This window comes from Gorilla gorilla, chromosome 10 (assembly GCF_029281585.2).
Source record: "Gorilla gorilla gorilla isolate KB3781 chromosome 10, NHGRI_mGorGor1-v2.1_pri, whole genome shotgun sequence".
Taxonomy (NCBI): Eukaryota; Metazoa; Chordata; class Mammalia; order Primates; family Hominidae; genus Gorilla; species Gorilla gorilla.
This window is the reverse complement of record NC_073234.2, coordinates 19,526,694-19,539,191: the sequence shown is the minus strand read 5'-3', so window position 1 is coordinate 19,539,191 and position 12,498 is coordinate 19,526,694. Positions and strand designations below refer to the sequence as shown.

Genomic DNA, 12,498 nt, shown 5'->3' with positions numbered 1-12,498 from the left:
CCCGAGTAGCTGGGACTACAGGCACCCGCCACCACGCCCAGCTAATTTTTTGTATTTTTAGTAGAGACGGGGTTTCACCATGTTAGCCAGGATGGTCTCAATCTCCTGACCTTGCGATCTGCCCGCCTCGGCCTCCCAAAGTGCTGGGATTACAGGCGTGAGCCACCGCGCCCAGCCTTTTTTTTTTTTTTTTAACTTGAACAAGCTAAAAGAGTTAGATAAGCAGGAAAAAAACATTGAAGAAATGATAGTAACAGAGATACCAAAATAAACTAGACAAAGAGAAAGTTAAAAAAGACAAAAAGCCTGGTGAGGAAGAGTTTAGTTATTATTTTCCAGGAAGGCAATGAAAGGCACAGACTGCATATCCAAAACCCAGTGGACTGTATAAGACAATATCCTCCAGGGCCCAGTGAAGCGTAATAGCTCCAAGACAGCTACTGATAATTCAAATGACAAAAGCCATAGCATGAAATACAGGCCTTGGGCAGCAGCATCTAAAAATAGGAGGTCCTCAGGCATCTCGGGCAAGATGGCCACACTTCTGTTGGCGGTGGTCACTCCCCATCTACATTCCCATAACATGGACACATGCGGGTACTACACCCACACTGCTACCTTGTGGAGTTCTGTTTCTTCCCCTGGGGCACTGGTTCTTACAAGGGGACATAGATTGCTCAGCAACTCTGTTACTAGCACTGTCCTCATTAATATTTGCATCTCTGGATCTATGCTGCTCCACGTAGGAACCACTGCACACGTGGCCGTCAAGCACTTGATAGGTGGTGAGTCCAAGTTAAGCTGCGCTGTGAGTGAAAAACACACAACAGATTTTGAAGATGCAGTATTAAAAAAATAAAACATCTCATTCATTTTTGTGTTGATTACATGTCGAAATGATACATATATTTAATTTCGCCCATTTCTCTTTAATGGCTTTCATGTGTCCACTAGAAACTTTAAAGTTACATAGGTGGCTGGCGTCTATTTCTATTGAACAAAGGTGGTCTAGAATTTGGTACAGTACCTAGCTCATCGTAGATGCTCATAGTGTGACTGGAAATGAAATGAAATGCAATGTACCACAATTAGTGTCTAGGAGTTGTCATTGATAACATTTTCTTCAGATAATATTTCTTTTTTTTTTTTTTTTTTTTTTTGAGACGGAGTCTCACCCTGTCGCCCAGGCTGGAGTGCAGTGGCGCGATCTCGGCTCACTGCAAGCTCAGCCTCCCGGGTTCACGCCATTCCCCGGCCTCAGCCTCCGAGTAGCTGGGACTACAGCTACCTGCCACCACGCCCGGCTAATTTTTTTTTTTTTTTTTTTTTTTTTGTATTTTTAGTAGAGACGGGGTTTCACCGTGTTAGCCAGGACGGTCTCAATCTCCTGACCTCATGATCTGCCTGTCTCGGCCTCCCAAAGTGCTGGGATTACAGGCGTGAGCCACTGCACCCGGCCTTCTTCAGGTAATATTTCCTTCTCTTAGTGGCGATTTTTTTGTTCTCCCTTTCAAACATTCGTAGTTGCTTAACATAAAAGATCAAGATAGTAAACCAAAGGGCACTTCCAGATACTATTTCTGTAAATAAAAAATCTCTGTGTCCCTCTGTGTTATCCCCTTCTCCAGGATGTAGCAGTCTCTTGAGCACAGTGAGATGGCTCACCATACGGGGAGAAGCGGCAAGCTATCAACTTTGGATCTTTTCTGGAGACACTGAAATTGGTTCCAAATTCTAAATTGTCTAAACTCTAAATTCTTTTCGAGGTCATACAATGGATTCAAAGTCTGTATCCATAAGAAATACCGCATCAATCAGAGCACATAACTAAAAATTATGTGTTAAACGTGGTTAAATTAAATAAAGCTTTGAGCTTGAATTAGGAATGTGGGGGAAAATGGCGATTTGGAGAAGAATTTCAGGCTTTTGTTTGCTGAATCACTAGGGAGAAGCAACGTCACATACGTTACATTTCAGGTTTTCAGAAAACTGTGACAACTATTGGAATCAGAGAGCAAAGTTGGAAGTTAAACACAGTGATAACTTCATATTCATTTTCTAGTTCTCTTACCCACGTTTTCCACATATAACTTTTATCCAACACATTCCCTGTGTGGGAGAGAGTGAGCCCCACCACGTTGATCCCTGGACCAGGTGGGACTGGGCTAGTGAGGAAGGAGATGGGGGAAGGGGTCTGGGGAGGAGTGGGTGTAGACAGGCGCCAGAAGACTGTGGTTTTAGGGTATTTGTTTGTTTGTTTAATGAGTTGTTAGAATGGATTTAGTTTCTCTCCCCAGAAAAGATACAGATTTGAGATGAATTTTAGATGTTTTTAGAACAGAAATTCTACTCAGTTGAATTTCTGTTTTTGCCGTAGCCATGCAATCGAGCTGGAGGAAATGAAAGCACAAGTAACTCCCACCAGAATGAAAACCTTTTTGTTTCTTCCATGTCACAGAGCCTTCATTCTGTTTCTGAGGAAGAAATAGTATCCTGAAGGATTCCAGAAAAGTTGGACAATTAGACAAATATTTTTGCTCACACAGCAGGCCATTTGGTACCAAAATTATATCCTCTTTGTAAAAAAAGGAACAAAAAATGTAACCCTTCTCCTGAGATAGAATTATAATTGATAGAAAGATAGAACTGAGTTGTTATAACTGTAAAGCATTTACACGTATTAGAGCTTTTTCCATCGTATTTTTACTTTGCTCGAAAGATAATGGACCGGGTGTGGTGGCTCACGCCTGTAATCCCAGCACTTTGGGAGGCCGAGGCAGGCGGATCACGAGGTCAGGAGTTCGAGACCATCCTGCCTAACACAGTGAAACCCCGTCTCTACTAAAAATACAAAAAAATTAGCCGGGCGTGGTGGCGGGCGCCTGTAGTCCCAGCTACTCGGGAGGCTGAGGCAGGAGAATGGTGTGAACCCGGGAGGCGGAGCTTGCAGTGAGCCGAGATGGCGCCACTGCACTCCAGCCTGGGCGGCAGAGCGAGACTCCCGTCTCAAAAAAAAAAAAAAAGAAAACAACTCGTGCTAACATCCTCCTCCACTCTTTTTTGAAGAATGCAATGAAATTGAGGAAGGAAATGAGACTGTTTGTCTCATGTTGCCTTAAGAGTTGTAAAAACCACACTTTTACAAAAGGTGTATTGGAGTATGTCAATTGTCTTCCGCATGGAGTTAGCTTAACGGTAGTTATATAAGGCAAACTTCAGGATAAAAATTTGTCCGCTGCCTTCTCTTTATTTCTAAGTGCAGTGGATAAATACAGCACATTCATGTTGCCCAAAGCAGACACTTAGATAAACAGCAATTGTTATGGACATAACAATATGGCAGTAAACCACATGTACTATATGCTTACTTTATCTTGCACATCATATGAATCATTCATTCATTTACTCAGTACGTGTGTACTGAGTGCATACTTTGTGCCAGGCCCTTTGCTAACTTCCAAGAATATGAATATGGAAAAGACAGTGTCTGTCTTCAGGAAGCTCTCAGCCTAGCTGGAGGAGATTATAAGTACTAAAATTCACAATTCGATGACATTAAGTAGTATATAGAAATAGAATATAGAGGAATACGGAAAGCACTACATAAAGGTATGTAACAATACCAGCTGCACAGAGAAGGAAGAAGTAACTTAATCTGTGAGATCTGGAACCAACTTCCCAGTTGAAATGAGTTTTCATGAAGGTCTTGAAGATGAAAGGTGTGGCAGGAGGGCTGTTCTGGATATGAACGTGCCCCAAAGAATAAAAGCACGTGCTGTGTTCAGGAAACAGGAGGCAATTTGGTGTGAGTGAAGTGCGGGGTGCCTAGCAGTGGGAGTGGGAAGCGGATCTGAATTGTGAAAGATCTTGCATGCCAGCTTAAGTTTATATTTAATTTTTAGATAAAATTATATGAAATGGACCTCCGGTCAAACGGGCTCCCCTTAATTTCACACTTCTTCACATTCCCTGTGTTCTAAGTAAAAGACCATGAAAGACAAAGTATAGACAAGGAAAAAACAAACCTAATAAAATATACCCAAACATGGCCGGGCGCGGTGGTTCACGCCTACAGTCCCAGCACTTTGGGAGGCCAAGGTGGGTGGATCATGAAGTCAGGAGTTCAAGACCAGCCTGACCAGTATGGTGAAACCCTGTCTCTACTAAAAATACAAAACTTAGCAGGGCGCAGTGGCTCACGCCTGCAATCCCAGCACTTTGGGAGGCCAAGGTGGGCAGATCACAAGGTCAGGAGATCAAGACCATTCTGGATAACACGGTGAAACCCCATCTCTACTAAAAATACAAAAATTAGCTGGACGTGGTGGCGGGTGCCTGTAGTCTCAGCTACTCGGGAGTCTGAGGCAGAAGAATCGCTTGAACCTGGGCAGCAGAGGTTGCAGTGAGCTGAGATCACGCCACTGCCCTCAAGCCTGGGTGACAGAGTGATACTCTGTCTAAAATAATAATAATAATAATAATAATAAAAATACCCAAACTTGAAACCAAGAAGAAAGCATCTTTATGGATCACTGCAAGCATGAGGGGGGATAAAGCCGTGGGCTTGCAGGGCTCTGGACCCCAAACCAGGCAGCGATGGGAAGGAGTGTGGCTTGGATAGGATAATAGAAACTAAGTGTCTACTCAAGAAACGATAGAACCAGGCTAACTGCTGAAAGCCAGGCGTTCTCAGAAGCTGTGGAACTACAGCGATCCAAGACCCGGCCTTCTAAACAGGAACTGATTAGAAATTTAAAGCTGATATGAAGCCAGCTGATTCAAAGCCAGCTCTGTAATATTCTCAATATCACTGTGGGGCAGGAGCCCCAGAAAACTATCTTGAGACTCAGCTGTGGACCAAGAGTACAGCGTGCTGGGTGAAAGCATCTGCAAAACTTCTCAACTGGGTACAAGAAAAAGCAAAACAAGTGAAACAAAACAAAATGCCTTCTATTCAAAATAAGCCTGCAGACTTTCCAAAATATATGTAGAAAATAAGCGCTAAGAAAAACAGTCAAGAAAGTCAATAGTTCACTCCAGTTGAAAATAATTTTATGAAACAGTATGTCAAGGACTTAAATGGTAAATTAAACAGTGAGACTTGAACAGTAACACTTAAGGTGACTAAAGACATGGAAAAGGAATTAGATGCCTTAAAAGTGAACAAATATTGGGAAACAAAACAGGGAGAAATGGAACAACACAGTATATCAATTACCTTCAGCTGCATCACAAACCACCCCCAAACTTAGTCACTTAAAAAACCAACCTGCATTATTTCTTATGATTCTGTGAGTTTTCTGGACAGTTCTTCTGATGCAAGCTGGCTTGGCTGGAGCTCAGTGGTCTAGGATGGCCACACTTGCATGTCTGGGGACTTAGCTCAGATCATTCAGACAGCTAGGGTCTTTCTTTTTGTGATTCTTTAGGAGGCTAACCTAGGCTTGCTTCCATGGTGATAGCAGGGTTTCCTGCAGCCAAAAAAGGGCAAACTCCAATGCACAAGAACTTCTCAAGCCTCTGTTGAATTATATATTTGCCAATGGCCACTGCTCAAAACAAGTCACATAGACAAGACCAGATTTGAGGCTGCAGAGACATACCCCACTTATTGATAGTCAGAGCGTCAAAGTCACATTGCAAAGGGGCATGTATGAAGGGATGGGGCAAATTTGGGGCAAACCACCACATGTAGACAGGGAAAGCAATCAACTGAAAATTTTTGAAATTAAAAATATATTCTGGAAATAAGAAAGCCAATATTTAGGATAAACTCTAGACTAGGCACAGTTTAAGTGATAATTGGTAAATTGAGAGTACTGACAAATTCACCCAGATCTAGTACAAAGAAACAAAGAAATATAAAATTCAAAAGAGCAGAATAGTTATGAGCCCTGGAGGATAGACTGAGAGACTCCAACACATCTCTAATTTGAGTACCAGAGAAAGGAAAAGAGACTGGAAGAAATAAGAGAGAAGTCATTATTTGAAAAGATTGTAGCTTAGAATTTTCCAGAGTTAGAGAAAAATATGAGAAGTCAGATCAAAATTGCACTTTGATGCAGGTCCACATCACAATGAAACTGCAGAGCATCATTAATAAAAGGAAAAGCTGCCAGTGGGGAAAAATAGATTACTTAAAAAAGATTAACACTTAGACTGAAGTTACATCTTACATTTTTCTATGAAAAATTTAAGGTGTAATAGAATAGAAACCAAGAAGGTAATTGAACCCCAGAAGATAATGAAGCCATACCTACAAAGTGCTGAGGGAAATTTCTATCTAGCTAATTCTCATTCAGCAATGAGGGATGGGCCAGGTGCGGTGGCTCTCACCTGTAATCCTAGCACTTTGGGAGGCCGAGGCGGGTGGATCACGAGGTCAGGAGTTCAAGACCAGCCTGGTCAAGATGGTGAAACCCCGTCTCTACTAAAAATACAAAAATTAGGCAGGCTTGGTGGCGGGCACCTGTAATCCCAGCTACTCGGGAGGCTGAGGCAGAGAATTGCCTAAACCCAGGAGGCGGAGGCTGCAGTGAGCTGAGATTGTGCCACTGCACTCCAGCCTGGGTGACAGAGCCAGACTCCATTAAAAAAAAAAAAAAAAGGAATGAGGCGTGAAGTTAAAATTAAAGAAAATAGTAATAAAACAGAGGAGGGAAGACTTTAACAGATACAGAATATGTATGACCACCAAGAAGAGAATAACATGACCAAAAAAGTTTAGATTTGTTCATACAAATAAGTGTATAACTGTTAAATATTTAAAGATAGGGATAATCTTTTTTTTTTTTTTTTTTTTTTTGAGGTGGAGTCTCGCTCTGTCACCCAGGCTGGAGTGCAGTGGCGCAATCTCAGCTCACTGCAAGCTCCACCTCCCGGGTTCACACCATTCTCCTGCCTCAGCCTCCCGAGTAGCTGGGACTACAGGTGCCCGCCACCACACCCAGCTAATTTTTTGTATTTTAGTAGAGACGGGGTTTCACCGTGGTCTCGATCTCCTGACCTCATGATCTGCCTGCCTTGGCCTCCCAAAGTGCTGGGATTACAGGCGTGAGCCACCATGCCTGGCCCTAAGATAGGGATAATCATTTAATGAGTAGAAGTGCACAATATAGATTTCAATCCAGGCAGAGAAAAAAGTAATTATAAAAACTTTATCACTCCAAAAGCGCAGAGGAAAACAGGGAGAAAAAAGTAGCAAAGAAAAACATAATAAACAGAAAATATAAAAGAAGATAATGTAGTCAGTCCTCCATAGCCACAGCTTCCACATCTTTGGATTCAACCAACGTGAGATTAAACATTTTTTTTTAGTTAAAAATAAGAATACAGCAATAAAAATAACACAAATTTAAAACATACAGTATAGTAAATCTTTACATAGCATTTACATTGTATTAGGCATTATGAGTAATCTGGAGATGGTTTAAAGTATACAGGAGGATGTGCATGGATTACATGCAAACACTATGCCATTTTATATAAGGAACTTGAGCATCTGTGGATTCTGGCACCCACAGGGAGTCCTGGAACCAATCCCCTGTGGATACCAAGGAATGACTGTAATAACTCACAATACTTGCCAGTGGATTAAAGCCAACCACTAAAAGCAGAGATTATGAAAATGAATGAAAGAGAAAGACCCAACAATATGCAATTGAGAAGAAAGACACACAAAACAATATCAGTTTGAAGGTTTGAAATTGAAGGGTGAGAAAAAAAAGATCATGTAAATTCCAAATGAATGTTGAGCAGCAAGATTAATATATGACAAGATAAAATTTGTGGCAAAAAGAACAAATAGAGAAAAAGATAGATACTATACAATAATAAAATGAATCATTCTCCAAGATGATGTAGCAATCATGACCTTGCATGCACCTAACAACATAGTTTTAAGTTATATAAAAGGCCAAAACAGATCATTTTATACACATAGTAGATTTTTAATATTCTTCTAACAGCAAATGAGAAATCTAACAAAAAAACTCTGTAAGAATATTCGAAGAAAATATCTATAAATTTATCTGTTTTATATAGAACTCTGTGTCCAATAAAAATTATAAATTTTTCTTCTTAGAAAATTTACAAAATTGGCCATATTGTGAAGACTTTAGCAATTTTCAAAGAATTTATATTATGCATATTTGTATCAATATGCAATTAAATTAGACATCTGCAAGCAAAGAGGAGAGGTGTTTTTTTGTTTCTGTTTTTGTTTTGAGACAGTCTCACTCTGTCGCCCAGGTAGGATTACAGTTCACTGCAATCTCTGCCTCCTGGGTTCAAGTGATTCTTGTGCCTCAGCCTCCCAAGTAGCTGGGATTACAGGCATGTGCCACAGTGCCTGGCTGAGAGTTTTTTTTTAAAGAAGTTAAAAAAAAATAAAAAAACTGCATGTTTGGAAATTTAAAAATATCTTTCTAGTTAACTTTTAGATTCAACAGGAAATAATAATGAAAGTTGAAAATATTCTAAACGAAGTGAAAATAAAATAATCACATAAAATGTGTGATGCAGTAAGGTAGTATTAAAAGATGTGATTAGAACCTAAAATTTATCTGTAAAATAAAAGAAAGATAAAAAGTAAATGAGTTTGCAGTCAATTCAAGAAGGGAGAAAATAAACAAACAAACCAGAAGGTGCCACAAAGGGTAGAAAAAAGGAAATAATAAAGGTAAAGTAAAAATCAATAAATTAAGAAAAAATTACAAAAAGTTAATATAGTTAAAATTTGAGTTTTTGCATGAAAGAAAAATTTCTAGTGAGGCAAATCAAGGAAAAGGACACAAATAAATAAAATATTAAGAACAAAAAAGGGAACAGAAACAAAACACATTAGAATAGAGATTAAACAAACCATAAGAGAAAATGGAAAAATTTATGCAAATAAATTTGAAAATTCAGAATAAAAGATTAAGGTTTCTTTTGCAAGGATACAGGAAGAATAGATACTGGGATGAAATTAGCAATCTTGGCCACACCTTCTAGTCCTACTTTATTGAGTTTTTTAAAATCATAATTTGATAAATTATAAATTGAATGTGCTTTCTTTATCTTTCGAGGAAAGTTTATGTTTTCCCACCTGAAGGTGGGAAACGATTAGGATGGTGGATCAACATGGTAATAGGATTCTGGATCTCTGAGACTGCAGCACACTAATTGTGTCCTGAACTGAATACCTCTGGATATCTTGGGCATGAAAAACAAGTTTCCGTCTTGTATAATCTACTGCTATTCAGTCTTTTTATGTTGCCTGCAACCAAGCCTAATCCTAACTGATACATAAACACTTTAACAGAGACTATTTATAAAAATATATTACAAAACCACTCATAATGTCAAAGTACTATGAATGGTGCCCCCTAGAGTTGTGCTATGGAAAGGTCCTGAAAGCTGAAACTTGATAATTATTCCTATCAGAGTCAGGAGGAAACAGCTGCTTACCATATCTACTCCTTTTCAATATTGTATCTGAAGTATAAGTTAATGTAATAAGGCAAGAAAAATACGTAATATAAGAATTTAAAAGCAGAAAGAAAGCTGTTGTTATTTTCAGATGATATAATAGTCTGTAGGACACTTTATAAACTATTAGAATTAATGAGTGATCACTAAGCTGGATATAAGACCAACAAACAAATCAATAGCCTACTTAATCACCAGTAATAGACAATTAGAAATGTAATCTTCAAAAATGTCATATTCGCAAAAATGTGTAAGATGCCTGTGAAGAAAATAATAAAATTTTATTGAAGGAAATAGAACAAGACATGGTATATTAATTAAGGTGTTTTTACATGCAAGTAACATACATCCAACAGGAAGTGCCTTGAAGTAATATTTATTACTTCACATTACATGAAGCCCAGCATGGGCAGGTTCAGGGTTGCTTAATCCTGCAACTCAAGGATGTCATCAAACACTCAGGATCTTTCCATCTTTCTGCTGAAGCATCTCCAACAAGGCTTTTATCTCAGGTTTGTCCTCTCCCAGTTTCAGGATTGATGTCATAGTTAGAGTCTATGTGTAAAGACCTCTTCACATGACTATTCCAGAGGAAGTAAAAGAAGTATCTCTTTACACATCTATTTTTTTTTATCAAACTTTTGCCATAAACCTTTATCTCATGTCCCCCAGGATTGAGTCATGAGGCCATGCCTATGGAAGGATAGGAAAATCTCTCATATTTTCAGTCTCTAATATGGGAAGCATTCTCTGTAGATAAGAAAGGAAGTGGAGTGGGCTAGTACTGATGAGTAGGCAACCAAGAGGTCCTGCCACATCCAAATAAATGGATGGGAGACTCAATATCATTAGGTTGTCAGCTGTCCTTCAATTTTAATATATTAATCAAGTGCAATTACAATCAAAATCAAAATACTTTTTTTATGGAACTGGAAATGCTCATATTAAAATTAACAGAACAAAGGTTCAAAAACAATTTTGGAGGAAAAGAAGTGGAGGCAGCTGTCCGACTAGGGAGCAAAACATTTTATAAAGCCATGATAATTAGATGGCATGACTGTGGCACAGAAGCCACAAACTAACAGAAGACGAAAGAGAGTCCAGACACAAGCCCGTACATATATGGAAATCTGAGATATGAGTGATGGCATGTTTTCACTTTTGAGATTGTGGTTCCACAAACAACAACAAAATTCATGGCTTCTTTGATGAAAATGAAAGTCTCATGCACCCTCAAAATAATGTGCTCTCCTAAAAGTGTCGAGAATTATATTATTGCCTATATATAGCTCTGGTAAGCAAAACAAACGTATTCATGAACAAATTGCTTTGATTTTTCTTTTCAAATAATTATTGTATTGCTTATATATGCTATAAATCGTACTTCACTTCTTCCCAAGATTCTGAAATGTGCACCACTCTTGGATCTGCAGTCCCTCTCAAATGGGTTGGCATCTCTGTGCCAAGCAAAAAGAAGCCTAAGAGGAATTCAAAACGGAGGGCTGGCGTGATCGGATGTGCATTTCAGAAAGATCACTGGGCGGTGGGAGGATGGGATGCAAAAGAAAAATAACACGCCCTTAAACCCTTGCCCTAAAGTGTTTAAAAGTGTAGCCGAAGAGACACCAAATACACAGAGTGTAAAGGACAAAGAACCTTCACAGCCCATCAAAGAGTGCCCATCAAAGAGTGCACTAGGAACTCACACAGAGAACAGCAGCATTGCATCCTGGGAAGTGGCAAGGAACGAGAGGTGGATGGCTGGGTTTTGTCACTCCAGCACTTTGGGCCTCAATTTTCTCACCTTTAATAGTGGGATGATGTCAATATCTACTTCCCAAAGCTGTTACAAGAATTAAACTATAAGGTCTATCTGCAAAGTGCTTTGCTGACTGTAAAAAACTACCTAGATATGAGCCAATGCCAAGTACACAGACGTGTGTTCTAGTTCTGAGCTACAGTGCTTACTCTAGCAGTGAAATTAATGTCATTGACTTCTTTGCTCCTTACCTGACTTGGATTTCTTCATGTGAGCAAGGTCAAAGGAAGGCAGTTTGATAACTCAGAAAGAATCACCAAATCTTCTGATTGGAAGGCATCTTTGAGGTTATTATTTCAGTCTCCCACTCCATGTAGGAATCCTCTCTACAAGTTCCTGACCCAGGTGATTGTCTTATCTCTGTTTGAACCTTGCTGTCATGGAGATGTTACTCCCTCACAAAGCAGCTCAGCCTGTCTGTGGACAGTGGGCATTGTTAGAAATAGAGCTGAAATCAGTCTCCCTTCAGCCTCTGTCCACTTGTCTTAGTTCAGCCCTCTGGAACAACACAAAACTAATTCACTCCCTTTCTCATTTGACAGCTTTTCAAGGGTTTGAAGACAGCTATCAGAGTTGTCTATGTGTGCCCTTCTCTGGAATAAACGTTCCCGGTTTTCTGAACTGCCCCTCTCAGGTCGTGGATTCTAAGATGCTTCACTAGTCCAGTTATCCTCCCCGGACTGATCACTGCTTTGTCAGTATCCCCTTTTAAAATCTAGTGCCACCTTCCTGCCACCACGTCTAAGTGGAAACAGCCTAAATGTCCAAAAGCAAGTCAATTCAAACAAATTATGGCATATCTACACAATAGTGTGTTGTATAACTATTAAAACTGGGTTTCAAAGAATATGTAAGTTGAGGAAATAATTCAGGACATAATGTTAGTTTTTTAATGTAGAATATAAACACTACCTAACCCACATTTTTAGTACTTCCATGTGCCTCATGGAACACAAGTCTCCAGAAGAGACTTGAAGGACATATACCAAAATGATAACAGTAATGATCTCTAAATGATGAGAGCTAATTCGTTTTCTTCTTCATATATTTCTGTACTTCTAAGTTTTCTACTATGAATATATTTTGCTTTCATGATTTACAAAATACGAAGACCACAAAGTTGAATGTGAAGAAGAAACATGGTACCAGGAATAAGCCCTCATGCTCTGAGGCAGATGGGCCAATGGCACCCTCATCACCTTTGCTCT

General features: G+C 39.4%; 1 long non-coding RNA gene across 1 annotated transcript; it reads right to left on the bottom strand.

Annotated features, from left to right (window-relative positions):
* Positions 1 to 307: 307 nt before the first annotated feature.
* On the bottom strand, positions 308 to 11,618 carry LOC129525814 (uncharacterized). Its single transcript, XR_008670298.1, has 2 exons — positions 11,482 to 11,618; positions 308 to 806 (listed from the first exon to the last, which is right to left on the bottom strand). It is a non-coding gene; the product is annotated as an uncharacterized lncRNA (long non-coding RNA).
* Between the last annotated feature and the right edge of the window lie 880 nt (positions 11,619 to 12,498).